Genomic DNA, 23,025 nt, shown 5'->3' with positions numbered 1-23,025 from the left:
AAAGATGTTCATCTAAATCAGTAATTAGGAAATGCAAATTAAAACCATAATTAGGAACTACTGCACCATATTAGGATGGTTAAATCTTTAAAAAAAATATAGCAAGTGTTGGAGATGATGTGGAAGAACTGGAATTCTCATATACTGCTGGTGGAAATGTAAAATGCTTCAATTAGTTTGGAAAACAATTTGGCAGGTTCTTAAAAAGCTAAGTGTACACCTCCTTTATGATCCAGTCATTCCTCTCCTAGCTATTTACTCATGAGAAATTAAAGCCTATGTCCATGCAAAGACTTATAGATGCATGTTTACAGTAACATTATCAGTAATAGCCAAAAAAAACCCCTGGAAATAACCTAAGTGACCATCAACAGGTAAATGAGAAAACATGGTATGTCTACACACTGGAATACTACATATCAATAAAAATGAATGAAGTATACATGCCACATCATATCTGAATTTTAAAATATTTATGCTTAAAGAAGCCAGACCAAGAAGAGTGTATATTCTATGATTCTATTTATATAAAACTCTAGAAAATATAAACTAATCTGTAGCAACAGCAAAGTGGATTAATGGTCATTTATGGGAGGAGATGCATAAAAGAGGGATTACAGAGAAGCAAGAGGAAACTTTGGGGAGTGATGGATATGTTCATGACCTTCATTGTTGCAATGCTTTCATTATATATATATATAATATGGATACAATATATACACATATAATATGAAGTATATATTCATATACTTTAAATATATGCAGTTTATTGTACAATTATATCTCAATAAGTCTATTAAACATAAAGAAAAAAACACCAAAAGAAAATAGTTAAATTGCTATTATAGCTAGAATTATACAACCCTCCTAGTCCAATTCAAACAGTTAACCATACAGCTTAAGCGTTAGTTAGCAGGCAATATTTTTATGGTTTCAAATCACTGGTACTCTTTTCTTCTGAGAAAATATAAAAAGTAAAGGCTATGACCCAGTCAGGTTTTCCAGGGTTAGACAGAACCTCAAACACTTCTATCTCCACTTCCCTGCCCAGTTCCATACATCTTCAGCTTTTCTTTGTCTATAAATATTTACTGAGCATCTACCATTTGCTAGACACTGCACTAGGCAGAAATGGGGGTAGGGGTGCCAGATATAAAAGTGAATAAGACATAGTCCCAGCGCTTAAAAAACTTTACTGGTAAATAGGATAACAATATCCAACATCTAAGTGTGAAATCAGCAACGTTTGTTTTCTAAGCTCCAGTGCCCTTCTGCTTTCTTCCGCATTCTTTTTATTAAAAGATTCACCAAAACCTCTCCGACTCTTGCCTGAGCTCACAGCTTTTATCAGAACCCTAGCTCTCAATCTGCCTGAAAACAAGAAGACCCTGTGGATTTGAGAACATTGAAAACACATGGGTTTTCACCTCCCCACCTCTCTGGCTTCTAGCTGCATCAATACACCACAGAGCTACCACCCCACCCATTTCATGCCTCGCCTGTCCCTGTGAACTAACCTCCCAACACCAATCTGGCTGAAACAGACTGCTAGGAGTCCCTTGGATTCCCAGGACTGGACCTTCAGAATGAGGGACAAAGAGAAGCTGACTATTCAGACAGTAGTTCAGGATGTGAGGGTCAGAGTTGTGAGAATATGAAGGGATTGGAAATGCCAGGTGACTCAGCCCAAACTCGAGGGAAAAAGAAAAACTAAGCATTTTACCTGGCTGTATGTCAAAATTTAAGGAATTAGTCATTTAAATCGACTTCCTAATGTATTCCTCCCAGTGGCCATGAGCACAGTTATTTCCATGCAGACAATACAATATGTATCAAAATAAGTTAGTTTAAGCTACATTTGAACACAACACCAAACTCTGTTCATAAATACTCAAGTTCCACAGTGGCTGTTTCTATACAACTACTTTAGGACATTAGCAAGTGGTGTTGCACCTGGCTCCACCTCTTCTCAACATATGTACACCTTTCTAAGTTATTAACTCACCACTTACCTCTGCCTCCACCTTGTGTTGCACTCATAACTTCAAGGCACACACAGCGATCTGTGTGGTGTCCCTAGGAGAAGGGTAGCCACCAAGGCATAAGTGTATCTAGGCAAAAGAAAATCTCTTTCCTCCAAAGCTATTCCTGTCCCCTGAGCATCTTAGAAAATGTAGATCACTCTTCAAATATTCTGAATTCTTCTGGAGAAGGAAGCATCTGAAGGACCCCTGACATTGGGAGAGCTATCTCTTGACTTAAAAGGGGAGGGCAAAGTTACTATTATGTTTGGAGTGGAATTCCCACAAAGCTGAGCATTTTAGAAAACCCAAGCAGGTATGAAGCCACCGTATCCTGGATTCCAGTACAGAGCCAACTCCTGATGCAGCCAGCTGTATGCATCCTAAGTTGTAGGTGCCATGGTAAAGTGCCCTTTGAGTGGAAATGAGTCTGCATTTAACATTTTGACCCATTTATTTGCTCCTTTAAAAAAATCTGGTCTTTTTTTTCTCCATTACATTATACAAGTTTACTTGGGAAAAATGATTCTGGGCCTTTAAAGAGATTTACTAAGAAGGAGGGAAATACAACTGTTTTTTTTTTTCCCCACACTGTGCTGTGCCAAGTTGTAATATTTTCTAGAGTTAACCAGGACCAATGAGTTCCATCCCTGGAATTTGCATGCTTTCTATAGTTAAAGTTTTTCAAAGAAGGGGCATCACATTTTACTTTAGGAGACTCATTCTATTATTTACAAAAGTTCAGTGCAGTACAGAGGGTTGGGATGAATATTGGTTTAGGGTTAAACTCTCTGACCTTCACTTTCCTCATCTGTAAATCAAGAGATTTAAACTACATCTCTAAATTTACATTCTGTAAACTTTCTTCCATTTCTGAAATTCAATGATTTTTAAATTCATTTATATACTCATTTAGTTATTAAATGTTTACTGAGCATGTAACATGTGTCAGACATTGCATTGTCAGGAGTAGGATGGGGGTGTCAGATACAACAGTGAATAAGACATGTTCCCAGCTCTTAAAAAGGTCTAGTCGTTTTTTTCATGCACCTTAAAGGTTCTGAACCTTTTATTTAAGGGGATGAGGAGCCATTGGTGAATTTACTGGTGGGGGGCAGGGGGAGGAGAATGGGTTTTGTTCACATTGAGACAGCCAAATCATCCAGTAGAAACCACTTAAGAGGCTGTTGCAGTGGTTCCTGACAGAGGTGAGGAGGGCTTATATGAGGCCCATTCAACAGCTAGTCAGCAATGTACTATTAGTAAAATTTAAGAGCCCTTTAAGTACATAGTCTTGTTACCATTATAGAGCATGGAAAATAGTATGAGGGTCTGCCTTTGCCTACATAGCTTGAGGAGACAGTTAATATACTCCCTTAGAAGCTCAAGCAAAACAAAAATTTCACTGTGGAATGACAAAGCTGGGAGAGATAGATTGTAACACAAGATGGTGTTTGAAACCAGTTGTGATGATTAATTCTTCTTTCAAAGTAGGTGCAAATTACTGTCAGAGTTCAGGGGAGGAAAGAAATCTGCATCAGCTGGAGTGGTCAAATAAGATTTCATAAAGGAAGGGGTTGGCAGATCTGCAGTAGAGAAAGAAATACATGAAGGCAACAAGGCATAGGTTGGGAGTGCCAAGTGAATTTTTGTGGAATAGCATGCAGTTGGTTTGGAGAATGGTATAAGATGGTTAAGCTATAATTGCAGATAAGGTTAGATTAGGTAGGTTGGAGTCAAATCTGGAAAGGTACCAAAAGCCATGCTAGTTAAGATTTTATTCTTAATGTAGTTGGAAGTTGTTGAAAATTTTTGAGCAAGAAGAGACAATCTGATATGGGATTTAGGAAATGAATTTGAAGGCAAGGTAGAAGATGGATTGAAGAAATGAAAGATTATGGAGGTCAGTTAGGAGGCTGTTGTAGTATAATATGTATGATTATTCTGCCTGTTTGCTTTCCCTCCCTGCACACAGGAACACAAACACCAACTACTTTATTCCCTGGGTCACTGATGAAGCAGGTCAATAGGCATTTCTTGACCTTGGCATATAGAAAATGTTTTGTTTTGTTTTGTTTTGGTGCTGGTCAAGGCACTTAGCCTCTTCCCCAGTGCCACTGAGTTGAACTTCCCATTGTGATTGGCACACACCTCAGAGTCAACCACCCATTTGCCTGGCATGAAATTCTTATCTCACCCCACTGCCTTTCCTAAGATGTCCAAGATTTTCCTTTAACATTTACACAAAATATATCTGTAACTTCAGGTCCACTATGTCCAGCAGACAGAACTGACCCATAGTGACTTCTGGAAAGAAGGTAGTCACAATAAGCATCTATGAACAGAGGTGGCATTCACACGGTTACCCCAATTAGCTCAGGGTGGAGAAAATTTTCTTCCCCAGGGCAACATCTCTTTGATTTCCCAGAATATCATAGCTAAAGGGTTCATTAGAGAGCATTTTCATACAGATGAGGTGACTGAGACCAGAGAGAATAAGTAGATATTCCTAGATTACCCTACTAATTAGTGACAGAACTGGAACTAGATGCAGTTTCTTAAGCTCCAGGTCAGCCTTCTTTTCATTATATTCAGCACTCAATGCAATGTTGCCGCTCCCTGGAGAAAAATTTGCCCTTATGTGGCCATTTTTCAGGAAATCGAAAATCTAAAGATAAGGAAGATTAAGAGATCCATAAGAGGAACTAATCAGCTACTTAATTTCAAAAGAAAGTAATAAGAGGTAACACATTGAAGATTACAGAGTGTCCAAGAGCATAACAGTAATGGCAATAAAATATTCAAAAATATTTGTGAATTTACAGAATAAATTTTCATGTCTCTAATATTGTCTTTTATTTGTTGTTAATGGTCACTCAAAAATTCAAATCTCTTTTTTTTAATAGGTATGTGTATTTAAATAATCTTTTTTTGACAGAGAGAGAGAGAGAGCATGAGCTGGGAGAGGGGCAGTGGGAGAGACAAAGAGAGAGGGAAGGAGGGAGGGAGGGAGGGAAAGAGAGAGAGAGAAAGAGAGAGAGAGAGAGAGAGAGAGAGAGAGAGAGAGAGAGAGAGAGAGAATTTTAAGCAGGTTCCATGCTCAGCACGGGGCTCAATCCCATAACCCTGGGATCATGACCTGAGCTGAAACCAAGAGTCAGATGCTCAACCGGCTGAGCCATACAGGCACCCTCAACTATCTCTTTTAATTAAGCGTTTTATTTTGAGATACTTGTAGATTTTCACGGAACTATAAGAAACAATGCAGAAAGATTTAAAGTACACTTATTCCAGGTTTCTGTAATGGTAACATTCTTGAAAAACAATGGTACAATATTGCAGGATATTGACACTGATACAGACAAGATATACAGTATCTCTGTCACCACAAGGATTCCTTCTGTTGCCCTTTTACTGGTACACCCACTTTTCTCCTGACACTCCTCCCATTCAGCTTCCATAATTCCAGACAACCACTAATCTATTTTTCCTTTATATAATTCTGTCATTTCAAGAATATGTAAATGGAATCTTTCAGTATGTAACTTTTTTTTTCAATATATGAAGTTTATTGTCAAATTGGTTTCCATACAACACCCAGGCTCATCCCAAAAGGTGCCTTCCTCAATACCCATCGCCCACCCTCCCCTCCCTCCCACCCCCCATCAACCCTCAGTCTGTTCTCAGTTTTTAAGAGTCTCTTATGCTTTGGTTCTCTTCCACACTAACCTCGTTTTTTTTTCCTTCCCCTCCCCCATGGGTTTCTGTTAAGTTTCTCAGGATCCACATAAGAGTGAACACATATGGTATCTGTCTTTCTCTGTATGGCTTATTTCACTTAGCATCACACTCTCCAGTTCCATCCATGTTGCTACAAAGGGCCATATTTCATTCTTTCTCATTGCCACGTAGTACTCCATTGTGTATATAAACCATAATTTCTTTTTTTTCTTTTTTTTTAATATATGAAATTTATTGTCAAATTGGTTTCCATACAACACCCAGTGCTCATTCCAAAAGGTGCCCTCCTCAATACCCATCACCCACCCTCCCCTCCCTCCCACCTCCCATCAACCCTCAGTTTGTTCTCAGTTTTTAACAGTCTCTTATGCTTTGGTTCTCTCCCACTCTAACCTCTTTTTTTTTCCTTCCCCTCCCCCATGGGTTTCTGTTAAGTTTCTCAGGATCCACATAAGAGTGAAACCATATGGTATCTGTCTTTCTCTGTATGGCTTATTTCACTTAGCATCACACTCTCCAGTTCCATCCACGTTGCTACAAAAGGCCATATTTCATTCTTTCTCATTGCCACGTAGTATTCCATTGTGTATATAAACCACAATTTCTTTATCCGTTCATCAGTTGATGGACATTTAGGCTCTTTCCATAATTTGGCTATTGTTGAGAGTGCTGCTATAAACATTGGGGTACAAGTGCCCCTATGCATCAGTACTCCTGTATCCCTTGGGTAAATTCCTAGCAATGCTATTGCTGGGTCATAGGGTAGGTCTATTTTTAATTTTCTGAGGAACCTCCACACTGTTTTCCAGAGCGGCTGCACCAATTTGCATTCCCACCAACAGTGCAAGAGGGTTCCCGTTTCTCCACATCCTCTCCGGCATCTGTAGTCTCCTGATTTGTTCATTTTGGCCACTCTGACTGGCGTGAGGTGATATCTGAGTGTGGTTTTGATTTGTATTTCCCTGATGAGGAGCGACGTTGAGCATCTTTTCATGTGCCTGTTGGCCATCCGGATGTCTTCTCTAGAGAAGTGTCTATTCATGTTTTCTGCCCATTTCTTCACTGGGTTATTTGTTTTTGGGGTGTGGAGTTTGGTGAGCTCTTTATAGATTTTGGATACTAGCCCTTTGTCCGATATGTCATTTGCAAATATCTTTTCCCATTCCGTTGGTTGCCTTTTAGTTTTGTTGGTTGTTTCTTTGCTGTGCAGAAGCTTTTAATCTTCATAGGGTCCCAGTAATTCATTTTCGCTTTTAATTCCCTTGCCTTTGGGGATGTGTCGAGTAAGAGATTGCTACGGCTGAGGTCAGAGAGGTCTTTTCCTGCTTTCTCCTCTAGGGTTTTGATGGTTTCCTGTCTCACATTCAGGTCCTTTATCCATTTTGAGTTTATTTTTGTGAATGGTGTGAGAAAGTGGTCTAGTTTCAACCTTCTGCATGTTGCTGTCCAGTTCTCCCAGCACCATTTGTTAAAGAGACTGTCTTTTTTCCATTGGATGTTCTTTCCTGCTTTGTCAAAGATGAGTTAGCCATACGTTTGTGGGTCTAGTTCTGGGGTTTCTATTCTATTCCATTGGTCTATGTGTCTGTTTTTGTACCAATACCATGCTGTCTTGATGATGACAGCTTTGTAGTAGAGGCTAAAGTCTGGGATTGTGATGCCTCCTGCTTTGGTCATCTTCTTCAAAATTACTTTGGCTATTCAGGGCCTTTTGTGGTTCCCTATGAATTTTAGGATTGCTTGTTCTAGTTTCGACAAGAATGCTGGTGCAATTTTGATTGGGGTTGCATTGACTGTGTAGATAGCTTTGGTAGTATTGATATTTTGACAATATTTATTCTTCCAATCCATGAGCACGGAATGTTTTTCCATTTCTTTATATCTTCTTCAATTTCCTTCATAAGCTTTCTATAGCTTTCAGCATACAGATCTTTTACATCTTTGGTTAGATTTATCCTTAGGTATTTTATGCTTCTTGGTGCAATTGTGAATGGGATCAGTTTCTTTATTTGTCTTTTTGTTGCTTCATTGTTAGTGTATAAGAATGCAACTGATTTCTGTACATTGATTTTGTATCCTGCAACTTTGCTGAATTCATGTATCGTTCTAGCAGACTTCTGGTGGAGTCTATCGGATTTTCCATGTATAATATCATGTCATCTGCAAAAAGTGAAAGCTTAACTTCATCTTTGCCAATTTTGATGCCTTTGATTTCCTTTTTTTGTATGATTGCTGATGCTAGAACTTCCAGCACTATGTTAAACAACAGCAGTGAGAGTGGACATCCCCGTCGTGTTCCTGATCTCAGGGAAAAAGCTCTCAGTTTTTCCCCGTTGAGGATGATGTTAGCTGTGGGCTTTTCATAAATGGCTTTTATGATCTTTAAGTATGTTCCTTCTATCCCGACTTTCTCGAGGGTTTTTATTAAGAAAGTTGCTGAATTTGTCAAAGGCCTTTTATGCATCGATTGACAGGATCATATGGTTCTTCTCTTTTCTTTTATTAATGTGATGTATTACATTGATTGATTTGCGAATGTTGAACCAGCCCTCCATCCCAGGAATGAATCCCACTTGATCATGGTGAATAATTCTTTTTATATGCTGTTGAATTCGATTTGCTAGTATCTTATTGAGAATTTTTGCATCCTTATTCATCAGGGATATTGGCCTGTAGTTCTCTTTTTTTACTGGGTCTCTGTCTGGTTTGGGAATCAAAGTAATACTGGCTTCCTAGAATGAGTCTGGAAGTTTTCCTTCCCTTTCTATTTCTTGGAATAGCTTGAGAAGGATAGGTATTATCTCTGCTTTCAACGTCTGATAGAACTCCCCTGGGAAGCCATCTGGTCCTGGACTCTTATTTGTTGGGAGATTTTTGATGACTGATTCAATTTCTTCGCTGGTTATGGGTCTGTTCAAGCTTTCTATTTCCTCCTGATTGAGTTTTGGAAGCGTGTAGGTGTTTAGGAATTTGTCCATTTCTTCCAGGTTGTCCAGTTTGTTGGCATATAATTTTTCATAGTATTCCCTGATAATTGCTTGTATCTCTGAGGGATTGGTTGTAATGATTCCATTTTTATTCATGATTTTATCTATTTGGGTCATCTCCCTTTTCTTTTTGAGAAGCCTGGCTAGAGGTGTATCAATTATGCATATATTATTTCTCTTTAGTGCATCACTTAGTTCTCTAATTTTCCCCTCATACTCCTGGATTTTTTTTATCTCTCTTTTTCTCAGCTTCTTCTTTTTCCATAATTTTATCTTCTAATTCACCTATTCTCTCCTCTGCCTCTTCAATTCAATCTGAGCCGTAGTTGTCTCCATCTTATTTTGCAACTCATTGATAGCATTTTTTAGCTCCTCCTGGCTGTTCCTTAGTCCCTTGAGCTCTGTAGCAAGAGATTCTCTGCTGTCCTTCATACTGTTTTCAAGCCCAGTGATTAATTTTATGACTATTATTCTAAAATCACTTTCTGTTATATTGTTTAAATCGTTTTTGATCAGTTCGTTAGCTGTCGTTATTTCCTGGAGGTTTTTTTGAGAGGAATGCTTCCGTTTCATCATTTTGGATAGTCCCTGGAGTGGTGCGGGACTGCGGGGCACTTCCGCTGTGCTGTCTTGAATAACTTGCGTTGGTGGGCGGGGCCGCAGTCAGACCTGATGTCTGCCCCCAGCCCACCGCTGGGGCCACAGTCAGACTGGTGTGTACCTTCTCTTCCCCTCTCCTAAGGGTGGGATTCACTGTGGGGTGGTGTGGCCCGTCTGAACTACTTGCACACTGCCAGGCTTGTGGTGCTGGGGATCTGGCGTATTAGCTGGGGTGGATCGGCAAGGTGCACAGGGGCGGGAGGGGCAGGCTCAGCTCCCTTATCCTTTGGAGATCCGCTTCAGGAGGGGCCCTGCAGCACCGGGAGGGAGTCAGACCCGCCAGAGGGATGGATCCGCAGAAGCACAGCATTGGGTGTTTGCACAGTGCAAGCAAGTGCCCTGGCAGGAACTGGTTCCCTTTGGGATTTAGGCTTGGGGATGGGCGAGGGAGATGGCGCTGGTGAGCGCCTTTGTTCCCTGCCAAACTGAGCTGTCTCCAGGGGCTCAGCAACTCTTCCTCCCGTTGTCCTCCAGCCCTCCCTTTCTCCTACCAGAGCTGTTAGCTTATAACCTTCCAGATGTCAAGTCCCTCTTGCTGTCGGAACACACTCTGTCCGGCCCCTCCGCTTTTGCAAGCCAGACTCGGGGGCTCTGCTTGGCCGGTGGGCCGCCCCTCCACCCCAGCTCCCTCCCGCCAGTCCGTGGAGCGCCCACCGCCTCTCCGCCCTTCCTACCCTCTTCCGTGGGCCTCCCCTCTGCACTTGGCTCTGGAGACTCTGTTCTGCTAGTCTTCTGGAGGTTTTGTGGGTTATTTAGGCAGGTGTAGGTTGAATCTAAGTGATCAGCAGGATGCGTGGTGAGCCCAGTGTCCTCTTACGCCGCCATCTTCCCAGGATCCTCCTCAGTATGTAACTTTTTAGAATTGGCTTTTTTCACTAGGCATAGTTCTCTGGGTGTGCACCCAGGTTGTTTCATGTATCAATAGTTTGTTTCTTTTTATTGTTGAGTAGTATTCTGTGGTATGGATGCACCACAGATTGTTTATTCATTCCGCCCATTCAAAGACATTTGGGTTAGGGGCGCCTGGGTGGCGCAGTCGGTTAAGCGTCCGACTTCAGCCAGGTCACGATCTCGCGGTCCGTGAGTTCGAGCCCCGCGTCAGGCTCTGGGCTGATGGCTCGGAGCCTGGAGCCTGTTTCCGATTCTGTGTCTCCCTCTCTCTCTGCCCCTCCCCCGTTCATGCTCTGTCTCTCTCTGTCCCAAAAATAAAATAAAAAACATTAAAAAAAAAATTAAAAAAAAAAAAAAAACAAAGACATTTGGGTTATTTCCACTTTCTGGCCATTGTAAGTAAAGCTGCTATCAACATTTGTGTACAGGATTTGTGTGAATCTAAGCTTTTATTTTTTTGACATAGAAGCCCAAGAATGTGGTTGATTACTGGATCATATAGTATTTGCATTTTAGTTTTTTGAGAAACCACCAAACCATTTTCCAAGTGGCTGTATCACTTTACATTTCCACTAACAATGCATAAGTGGTCCAGTCTCTCTGAATTCTTACCAATATTTGGTGTTGTCACTATTTTCTGTCTTAGCAGTTATAGGTTTATAGTGACATCTTATCATGATTTTAATTTGAATGTTCCTAATGGATAATGATGTTGAGCATCTTTTCAGGTGCTTATATTCCATCTTTGTATCCTTTTCAGTTAAATGTTTTGTCACGTTTTTGCCAGTTTTATAATTGAGTTGTTTGTTTACTGTTGACCTTAGAAAATCCATTATACATTCTAGATATGAGTGCTTTGTTTGATATTTGACTTGGCAAACATATTCTTCCAGTAAGTGGCTTGTCCTTTCATCTACTTTGCAGGGTCTCTTAAATTTAAATTGTGGTTAGTTACCATACAGTGTTATATTAGTTTCAGGTGTACAATATAGTGATTCAACACTTCCATACATTACCTGATGCTCGTCACAAGTGCACTCCTTATTGCCTATCATTTATTTCACTCATTTCCCCATTCCTCCTCACCTCTGGTAGCCAGCAGTTTGTTCTCTGTAAGTTAAGATTCTATTTCTTGGTTTGCCTCTCTCTCTCTCTCTCTCTGTCTGTCTGTCTGTCTCTGTCTCTCGCGTGCGCCACAGGGTTTTTCTCAAAGCAAACTATTTTTACTTTAGTGAAGCTCAATGCATTAATTTTTCCGTTTTTGAATTGTGCTTTTGGTGTCAATTCTACAAAGTCTTTGCCAAGTCCTAGACACTGAAGATTTTTCTTCTATGCGTTTTTCTGAAAGTTTTAGTTTTATAGCACACATTTAGGTCCATGGAACACTCTGAGTTAATTTTTGTATAAGGTGTAAGACAGGTCAAGGTTCCTTTTCATGTTTTTTCTCTATGGATGTGCTTTTGCTCCAATAGCACATGTTTAAAAGAATACTTCATCCATTGTATTGCTTTTGTATCTTTGTTAATATCAGTTTGGCATATATGTGTAGGTTCATTTCTGGGTTCCCAATTTTATTTATTATTTTGTATGCATATCACTCTTTTGATATCACAATTTGATTAGTATAACTATATACTAAGTCTTGAAATTGGGTAGAATGATTCCTCCCACTTTATTCTTTTTTTCAGTTTTGTTTATTTGTTTTGAGAGAGAGAGAGACAGTGTGAATGAGGGAGGGACAGAAAGAGAGGGAGAAAGAGAATCCCAAGCAGGCTCTGCACTGTCAGTACAGAGCCTGACACGGGGCTCAAAACTCACAAACTGAGATCGTGACCTGAGTCAAGATCATGAATCAGACGCCCAACCGACTGAGCCATCCAGTTGCTCCCCTCCCACTTTATTCTTATTTTTCAAAATTGTTTTAGCTATTCCAGTTCTATTGTTTTTCCAAATAAATTTAGAATAATCTTTTCTATAGCAATAAAAAATCTTGCTAGGATTTTAGGAAGAATTATGTTAAACTTCTATATCAATTTGGGGAAGAAATGGTATCTTTACTTTGTTGAATCTTTGAATCCATGAACACAATGTCTTTCCATTTGTTTAGATAGTTGATTTCTTTTATCAGTTTTTTGTAGTTTTCAGTATACAAGTTCTGTACATATTTTGTGTTAAACTTACATCTAAATATTTCATTTTTTGAGCGGTAGTAAATGGTAATATATTTTTAATTTTGGTGATCTCATATTCATTGTTAGTAAACAGAAGCTCTACAATGTATTTTAGTATGTTTGTCTTGTATCCAGTGACCTTGCTGAACTTACTTATTAGTTCTAGATTTTTTGTAGATTTCTTGGGAATTCCTATGTAGACAATCATGTCATTTTAAAAAGGGAAGTTTTATTTTTTCCAATCTATACCTTTTTTATATCCTTTTCTTGCTTTATTGCACTTTTTGAACTTCCAGCAGTATGTTTATTATTATTTTTTTTACAGCAGTATGTTTAACAAGAGTGGTGAGAATGGACATCCTTGGCTTTATCTTAGGGGAAAAGCAGTCATTCTTTTCCCATTCAGTATAATGTTAGCTCTAGGTTTTTAAAGATGCTCTTTATGTTAGGAAATTCCCTTCTGTTCCTATTTTTCCAAGAGATATTATCATGAATGGATGCTGAATTTAGTCAAATTCCTTTTCTGTGCAGATTTAGATATGATCATGTGATTTTCCTTCTTTAGCCTGTTAATATGGCAGATTACACTGATTTTCAGATATAATCAGCCTTGCATCGCTAGAATAAATTTTACTTTGTTATGGGATATAATTTTTATTGTATATTGCTGATTTCTATTCTTAACATTTCATTAAGGATGTTTGCATCTATAGTCACAAGTAATATTGTGTATAGTTTTCCTTTTTTGTACTGTCTTTGGTTTTGTTACCAGGATAATATTGGCTCCATAATACTTAGCCTCTATTTTCTACAAGAAATTGTGTAGAATTGTTGTTAATTATTCTTTAAGTATTTGGTATAATTCTCCAGTGAAACCATTGGGTTTAAGGATTTCTTTTCAAGAGCTTTGAAACTAAGGGGTGCCTGGGTGACTCAGTTGGTTAAGCGTCTGACTCTTGATTTCAGCTCAGGTCATGATCTCATGGTTTGTGGGATCAAGCTCCATGTCAAGCAGGGAGCCTGCTTGAGATTCTCTCTATACCCCTCCCCAACTCTCTCTCTCTCAAAATAAATAAATAAAAAAGGAGCTTCAAAACTAGGAATTCAATTTACTTAACAGTTTATGGGACTATTCAAATTATCTATTTCATATTGAGTGAGTTGTGGTAGTGCATATTTTTTGAGGAACTGGCCTATTTCATCTGTGTAGGGTTGTTTGTAACATTCTCTTACTCCTTGGATGGCTATAGGGTATATAGTGATATCCCCTCTTTCATTTCTGATATTCATAAGTTGTGTCTTCTCTCTTTTTTCTTTGTCAATCTTGCTAAAGATTTGTCAATTTTATGGATCTTTTCAAAGAAGTAGGTTTTTGTTTTATTGATTTTCTCTATTTTTCTGTGTTTAGTTGTTTTGATTTTTGCTCTACTGTTTATTATTTTCTTCTTTTTTCTTCATTTGTGCTTTTTTGTTCTTTTACTAGGTTCTTGAGGTAGGACTAATATTATTGATTTGAGACTTAGCCTCTTTTCAAATATAATTATTTAGTGCTATAAATTCTCCTCTCAGGATTTAGATATGTCCCACACATGTGGATGTTATAATTTCATTTTCATTCAGTATTTTTATTTTTTAATGTATTTTTGGTTTTTTATTGTATTTGGTAATGTATTTTTATTTTTTAAGTTTTTATTTATTTATTTTGAGAGAGAGAGAGAGAGAGAGAGAACAAGCTGGAGGGGGCAGAGAGAGAAGGTTAGAGAGAAACTCCAAGCAGGTTCTTCAATGTCAGTGCAGAGCATGATGTAGGGCTCGAAACCTTGAACAGTGAGATCATGACCTGACCTGAAATCAAGAGTCAGACGCTTAACCTACTGAGCCACCCAGGTGCCTCAGTTTAATGTATTTTTAAATTTCCCTTGAAACTTCCCCTTTGATTTCATGGATTATTTAGAAGCGTGTTCTTTACTTTCTGTAAAGTGTGTTTGGAAATTTTCCTATTACTTTTTTAGTTTGATTTCATTGTGGCGAGTAAGCACACTCTGAATTATTTCAGTTCTTTTCGATTTGTTGAGGTTTGATTTATGGCTCAGGATGCTGTCTCGTTTGGTAAATGTTCTGTGGGATCTTGAAAAGAATATGTATTTACAATGTGTATTCTGCTGTTACTGAGTGAAGTATTCTGTAAATGTCAATTAGATCCTGTTTGTTGATGGCGCTGTTGAATTCTTCTTTGCCTTCATTGATTTTTGGCCTAGTTGTTCCATGAGTTGTTGAGAAAGGGGTGTTGAAGTCCCAAACTATAATTCTATATTTGTCTATTTCTTCCTTTAGTTCTTTCAGTTTTTGCTTCACATATTTTGCAGCTCTGTTGTTTGGTGCATATACATTCAAGATTTTTACATCTTCCTGGTGGATTGATCCCTTTATCATTTGTAATATCCTTCTCTGTCCTTAGTAATTTTATTTGCTCTGAAGTCTCCTGTATCTAATATTAATACAGCCATTCTTCCTTTCCTTTGACTAATGTTAGCATGATATATTTTTTTTTCCCATTCTCCTACTTTCTGTCTGTCTATTCCTTTAATTTGTGTGAGTTTTCTGTAAACAACATATGGTTGGGTCATGTTTTTTTTTTTAACTTACTCTTATTATACTTAGATTATTTATAATTAATGCAATTATTGATATGCTAGGGCTTATGTCTGCCTATTTACTTTGTGTTTTCTTTTACTTCTTTACTGTGGCTCATTGGAGTAGACTTTTATTATCACATTATACACTGTTATGATATTTCTTCAAATATCAAATGTAATTAGAAAACTCAAGATGAACAGGACAGTGTATTTACTCATATTTTGGCATTCTTTTGTTTTATCTTCCTGAAGCTGAAAGATTCCTTTTCGAATTGTTTCTTTTCTGATTAGAGATATTTTTTTTTACCATTCATTTTTACAGTAGGGCTCCTGGCAACTAACTCTCTTAGTTTTCCTTCACCTCAGAATGTTTCCATTTCTCTTTTATTCCTGAGTGATATTTTCACCAGATATAGGAATCTGGATTGACAATTCTTTTCTTTCAGCACTTGAAAAAAGCTGTGCCACTGCCTTCTGGTCTCCGTGATTCCTTATGAAAAATTTGTGTCCTTCAAATTGTTGTAAGGAAGGTGTCATTTCTTTCATTGCTTTCAAGATGTTTTTTGTCCTTAAGTTTTCAGAAGTTTGACTATAATGTGTCTTGGTATGGATTACTTTGTATTTTTCTTTTTTTAATTTTTTTAATAATTTTTTAAATGTTTATTTAATTTTGAGAACCATGAGATCATGACCTGAGTCTAAGTCAGACACTCAACTGTTTGAGCCACCCAAGCACCCGAAGCCTTAATTTTTTTTAATGTTTATTTTTGAGAGAGTGATAGAGACAGAGAGAGAGACAAAGAGAGGGAAACACAAAATCCAAAGCAGGCTCCAGGCTCTAAGCTGTCACTACAGAACTCAACACAGGGCTCGAACCCACAAATCGTGAGATCATGACCTGAGCTGAAGTCAGAAGTTTAACCCACTGTCACCCAGGTGAGCCTGGGTTTTTCTTATTTGGGATTCACTCAGCTTCTTGAATGTGTAGGTTTATATCTTTTCCAATTTTCTCAAGTTTTCAAATATTACTTATTTAAGTAGTTTTTCCATCTTTTCCTCTTTATTTTTTCCTCTGAGACTCCAATGACATGACGGTTAGATCTGAGACTCTTCACTTTTTTTTTCCAAACTATTTTCTCTCTGGTGTTCAAATTGAGCAATTTCTATTGTTTTCTCTTCAGGTTCATGTGTTCTTTCCTTTGTTCCCTCCATTCTGCTGTTGAGGTCATCCTTGGTAATTTTTTTTCTTTTTTGGTTATGGCATTTTCAGTTCTCAAATTTTTATTTGGTTCTTCTTTATGACTTTTATTTCTTGCTGAGGCTTTTTATTTCTTTGAGGAGACTCTATTTCTTGTTTGTTTCAAGCATGTAAGTAATTGTGTGTTTAAGTATTTTTATGGGACTGCTTTAAAATATTTACCATGTAATTCTAATATTTATGTCATCTTGGCACCTATTAACTGTCTTCCTTTAAACAACTTTATTGAAGTATAATTGATATTCAAAGGACTGTCCATATTTAATGTGGACATTTTGATGAGCTTGGGCATATGCAAACACTTGTGATGTAATTTTTTTCAGTTTGGGATCTTGGTTCTTGGTATGATTGGTGATTTTTTTAAATTTACACCTGGATATTTGGTGTATTATTATAAGAGAGTCTGGATCTTACTTAAATCTTCTATTTTGCTGGCTTTTACACTGCTCTGCCAGAGAAAGGGAACATACCTTGCTACTGCCAGGTGGAGAATGAAGTCCAGTTTCCCTACTTACTTAGACTCCTTTGACACTCAGGTGGCATGGGATCTTCATTATTGTTAGGTCGGGGTGGCATTTTTGGTTTCCACCTACTGATATCTCCCTGGCTAGGATGAGTAAGAGTGCCTTATTATACCCTCCACATGTCATCTAATGACACAATAGGGTGGAGTGGCCTTATGACTGCTGGTTAGTGGTGAAAGCCCTTACTCTCCACTAGAACTCCTCGACACCACCACAAGCAGGGAGGGGTGCCTCCTTGCTGCTGGGTGTGGGTGGAAGTTCAGTTTCCCCAGGTAGTCAGTGTCCACTGACACTGTGGGGGATGAAGGTTTGACTTTGTTACCAGCTGGCAGTGATGAAAGTTCTAGTTCCCTATTTGGCCTTCTCTGACTCAAATCTGGTGAGGGTGCTGTGCTGCCTGGTTATAGACCCCAAGGAGTTGTAGGCTCTCTGTTTGTCCTTTACTAGCATGGATAGAGTTGGGCCACCATTTTTTTCTGTAGCTTTTAGCTGGAATAGAGAAGTTACTACCTAAAATGCTTTGTATCATGCAAAACTGTCCTTTCCCTGGCCATTTCGCTAGAGAAAGCAAGCTTTTGTTGGGACCTTTTTTTTTTGTTTCCACCTGTAGCCATTTCCCATTTGGAGATTTCTTCATTTCCATGTCTGCGATATATGAGGCAAAAGGAAAAATCAAAAACTCAAGAACGTAATCACCCAGATCATTCTTTGGATCCTCAGTTTCCTAGCCAGTCTGCTTTCTTGACTCTAACTTCCAGAATCTTCTCTTGTTTGTTTTATATACATAACGTCTAGGGTTTTTACTTGTACTTTATTGGAGGGAATAGGAGAAAGTAAATCTACTCCATCTTCCCATAATCAGAAGTAATAAAATATCTCTTTAAACAAAATTAATTTCTGTGTCTCTCTCTCTGTGTGTATGTGTGTGTGTGTGTGTGTGTGTGTGTGCATTCACACACGCGCATGCTTGTCTTTCATTTTTGTGGATTTTCCTGGGTCTCTGGCTATCCATGGAGTGTCCTGAAGTCCACTGGCTCTATACTAACAGATTTTCTTGTATCTGAATTAGTACCACTAACAACTCTAATTCTAAAGAAAATCTTGTTTGCTTGTCCAAGAAAGCACATTATATTGACTTAAGGCAGTACTGTGAAGTGTTTAGGAACACAGACTTTGGAGACAGACACCTTGAGTCTGAGTTCTAATTCTGTTGCTGTGTGATCTTGGGCATGTTATTAACCTCTCCATTCCTCATTTTCCTCATCTCTAATATGGGGATAATGACAGTACTTATCTCAAAGGTGGGAATCAGAACTAAATGAGCTAATATCTATAAAACATTTAGAAGAATATCAAGAATATCTGCTTTATCTATAAAACATTTAGAACAGTATCTGTTTTATTATTGGCCAAAATAATATATGAAGGGTTGTGCTTGCATTCTATATCACTAAGAGTGGTGTCTTCTTTCCCTCCCAAGTTCTTAACCTTGCTCACTTCTCCAGTTTTATCTCACACCGTTATCCACTAGTTTTCTACACTCCAATTTCTCTGAGTATTGTTCAGTTTCTTAAACACATCACATGCTCTTTCAACTCTGGGTCTCCATACTATATCCTACTCAATCTTCAGATCTCAGGGAGGCCCTTTCTTGTGTTACAGAGCATTTCAGGTCTCCCTGCTTTGTGCTCACACAGGATCTTGCACTTCCTCTCATTTGTGCCTTTGACCTGAAGAAGCTTCAGACCCAGCAGAAGGTGACCTCTGGTCCCTTCTGGCCCCAACTCAGGCATCTTGGGCCACAATCAGCAGTCTGTGATAATAACAATTATGGAACTATTTGGGTTGGGGCTGGGACACAAATAGTTTGAGATAGGTTTGAACACAGCTTTGAGTATATAAATTTGCACAGGAACGTGGGGAACAGAGCAGAACAAAATATTAAAGGAACCTCACTAAATCTGCTTTATAATTTCATTTTAAATGCAAATTCTTAGGCTTTAAACTTTTTAATGTTTGTTTATCTTTGAGAGAGAGAGAGAGAGAGCAAGCTGGGGAGGGGCAGAGAGAGAGGGAGACACAGCATCTGAAGCAGACTCCAGTCTCTGAGCTGTCAGCACAGAGCCTGATCTGGGGCTTGAATTCAAGAAATATGAGATCATGACCTGAGCCAAAGTCGGACACTTAACCGACTGAGCCACCCAAGAGCCCTGTCTTTAAACTTTTAAAAATTGTGTCATATGCAACAACAGTTTACTTATACTGAAAGAGAATTTTTAAATGGAGAAATTTATTGTCGGCATGCAAAGCCTAAAATTAAGAGTGAATAAATGCTGACTTGGCAAGCCAATTCTGAAAGGTTGCCAACCTCTGGCTTAGATGCCAGAAGGCCCAGCGTGTGGCCTTCAACTGCTAATGATCACCGTTGCCTTATGCTTCCCAACTTAGAGGTCATGTGTACTTGGAGCCCATTGGTCCTTTTCTTCATACTCTTTCTCCACTTCTTTCTTTCAACTTTTAATCTTTCTGCCTGTTAGTCTACCTGTGTTACACTTTTAATAAATACCTCATTAATCTTTCTTTTGTGTCCCAAACCTTTCCAAGGCCTGTTTTTTTTTTTTGATGCATGCTGGAGGCAGATAAAATATGCAGCAACTATTTATTATCGAAGCTTGCTGATTCGTCTCCCTTAATGTCTCCTGTATATGACATTGGATTCCCACCATGACCATAATTGGTCAGGCCCCGATTAGCTAACGGCTTTTCTTGCCTCCGGTATCTACCTTCTCCAATGTATTCTGAATTCTATTGCCAAATGATTTTCCCACATGGCACCTTTTATCACGCCATTTTATCCTTTTGCCTCCATGATAAAGGCTGAAAGCCTTAACTTAATCTGGTTCAATTCCCACCAGTCTGGTCCCTATTCTATTCTATTCTATTCTATTCTATTCTATTCTATTCTATAGAGAGAGCAGGGGAGAGGGACAGAGGGAGATAGAGAATCACAAGCAGGCTCCATCCTCAGTGTGGAGACCAACATGGGGCTCAATCTTATGACCCTGGGATCATGAATTGAGCTGAAATCAATAGTCAGATACTCAAGCAACTGAGCCACCCAGATGCCCCCCAATTCATTTTTTAAGCCATATCACACACTATGTCCCTACCCAGAGCTTGGACCTGGATAGTATACCATGTTCTTAAATTTCCTACAGAGGTTTCTAGATTATATCTTTTAAACTTTCACTCAAAACCCTCTCGTCTTTTAAAACCATTCTAGATATATCACCTTCTCCCCACCTTTTTAGCTGCTTCTTCTCCCTTCCAAGTTGTACACATATAAGTGTTTTATTCAGCACTTTGCACTTAACCTACAATGCTACTTTAAGTCCTGCTATCTCTCCTGAATGTGGCTGAAACTGTATTCACAAACATTCCACTGACTCCCTTGTACTTCTTAGCCTTCCTTGCAATTATTGGGGCCATGTAAATTGTACTGGCCAATGAACTGTGAGCTGAAATGACATATGTTACTTCTGACCTGAGGAAGTTAAGAGCCAGTAGGTCTTGTCCATCTCTTCTCCTCTGCTATAATAACCTTGAAAACTATCTGTTGAATTAGCAGTATTTCAACATGAAGGAGCCTGAATTCTAAGCCACTTGATGAGAAACCCCTACCAGCCTGTTCCTGACTCTACATGACTGCAAAACTAAGCCTTGTATTGTTAATTTGCTGATATTTCCTGGTTTATCTGTTGCCACAACTACCATTAATTATTCTAATTCATTAGATAACTTCAGAAATGAAGCCTTACAATTTTTTGAGTTCATTCAGTTCCAACAAATATTACTTCTACTCCACTTTAGCAAGTGTATAACCATATCCTGGAGCTTGTTATCTTGTCTATCTCCAGAAATTTTAATTCAGATAGCTCACCCTCTGATCAAAGCATCCTAATCTTCCTCCTCTCAATTTTCCCCACTCCCATTAAACTTGTTCTTCAATATATTTGAGACTTTTAAATGTTTGAACCTTCTCTATTCTCACAGTTGCTCACTCCTTGGTCGCTTCATGTTCCATGCAAAGCTAGAACAAATCCTCATTTCTTTTGTACACCTTCACATTTGCCCTTAATTCCTTTACCTACTTGTTTTTCCATCACCCCTGCCCTGCAAATATCCAACATAAGGTGTATATAAAGATCCATTTTCTTTACTTTTAATTCTGGGTTGCAAAATGTTACTGCAGCAAATAGCATAAGCACACTGGTATGTACCGCTTTCAAAGTTAAGTTTTCTCATCTTACATGTATTCTCAAAATTGTTAAAACTTCTGCTTTTGTTCTAGTCAATTATTTTTCTTTCATTTGTCACTAACGTCTGTGACCAATTTATCCTATTATTCTCAAGACCGCCAAGTGCACTTCCCTCAATAGATGATCTTGTCTCCTTAACAGAGAATTTAAAAGACACTTAGAAGTGCCCTAAACTAACTGTATTGTATTTATTTCCTTTTCTTGTGTTGTAGAGGAAGAACTTTACCTTTTACAAGGCAAATCATTTCACTTATGATTTGCTTCAATAGAGTCATTACTCTATCAATTAGGCCCCCCTCACCTCTTCTATCTCTCCAAGACTTCTTTTTTGCATACAAACATGCTCAAATACTCTTTATCTTAAATAAATCACCTTGCTTAAAGAGTGCCTCTTCTTCAAGCTATCACCTTGTTCCCTTAATTTTCTTTGTAGCTAAGCATCTTGAATAAAACAATTTGTACTCAACGACTGTATGTCTTTGTGTCTGACTTATTACTCAATCTGCAACAATATGGTGTCTGCTTTTGTCTACTGAAACCACTCTCAAGTAGAGGCACTAATGAATAATTAAAACAGATAAAATTACCTCTTTTCCTCAAGTAGGATAAACTATTTGACCTCTCAGCAATATTTAACCCTGTTTATTGCTTTCCCTTGGAAAGTCTCTCTTCCAGTTTCCACAATATTTATCTCCTAGTTCTTTGATATCTTTGACTTCTTTCATTTCTCTATGTGATCCTTACGTGTTGATATTACCAATGGTTCCACATTTGGTTCTCTTCTCATATGAATCTAGACATTTTTTCCTTCTGCTCTATCTACTTTTATGCCTTCAACTCATATTCATTGTGAATGATTCCCAATTACATCCATCTTACTTACTTCCAGCACTTCTCTGCCTGGGTGTTCCACAGGAACTTCAATCTCAATATGTCCAAAACTGTATCCCATAAGCTAGAGTTCCTGCTATTGATATCTCAGAATGATATCAATAGTTCCCCCATTTGCTCAAGCCAGAAACCTGGAAATGATTCTCCTCTTCTTCAACATCCTCATTCTCTCTTTTCCTATATTCCTCAAAGCCCTTGCACCAAATGTCAGTTCCATCTGAAAATTTTATGAATTTTCCTTTTTTTAAAAAAAAATTTCACTGCCCAAATTTGGGTTCTTTTCTTGTTTTACCTTGATTTCTCCAAAGCCTCACAGATTATCTCCCTGAATTTGATCATCTCCTGCCTGCCAATCACTGTCCATCCAAAATGGACTTTCAAAAACACAAATCTGATCATGTCAAGCACTCACTCTAAAAGCTTAGATTGTTTTCCATCACCCATAGAATAAGGTTCAAAATCATTAGCATAGTATATGAGGTCTTTCTTGATAGACCTGAACCTAATTTTAGAACCTTATCTTTCAGGGCTTTCCTTCCACTCTCTATGCTCTAACCACACTGAAATATTACCATTCCCCAAATACCTCATCCTCACAATCAAGCTAGTGTGCCATTAGCTTATACTATTCCTTCAATTTGACCATTTATGAACTCCCGTTTATTAATTATATTTCAGTCTTTATTCTTCTTGTGCTTCATTTTGAAAATTTCTGTTGTTATCTCTTCAGGTTCACTATATTTTTTCTATAGCACTTAATCTGCCCTTACTTCCATCCAGTGAATTTTTCAGATATTGTATTTTTTCAGCTCTATAATTTTCATTTGTTTCTTTTTACTAATTCAATTTACTTTTTCATTATGTTCATGTATACCTTTAAACCCTATTTGTAATAAATACATAAATAAATAAAACCTATTTATAAT

The sequence above is a fragment of the Neofelis nebulosa genome, chromosome X (genome assembly GCF_028018385.1).
Source record: "Neofelis nebulosa isolate mNeoNeb1 chromosome X, mNeoNeb1.pri, whole genome shotgun sequence".
Classification (NCBI taxonomy): domain Eukaryota; kingdom Metazoa; phylum Chordata; class Mammalia; order Carnivora; family Felidae; genus Neofelis; species Neofelis nebulosa.
This window is presented reverse-complemented; position numbering follows the sequence as displayed.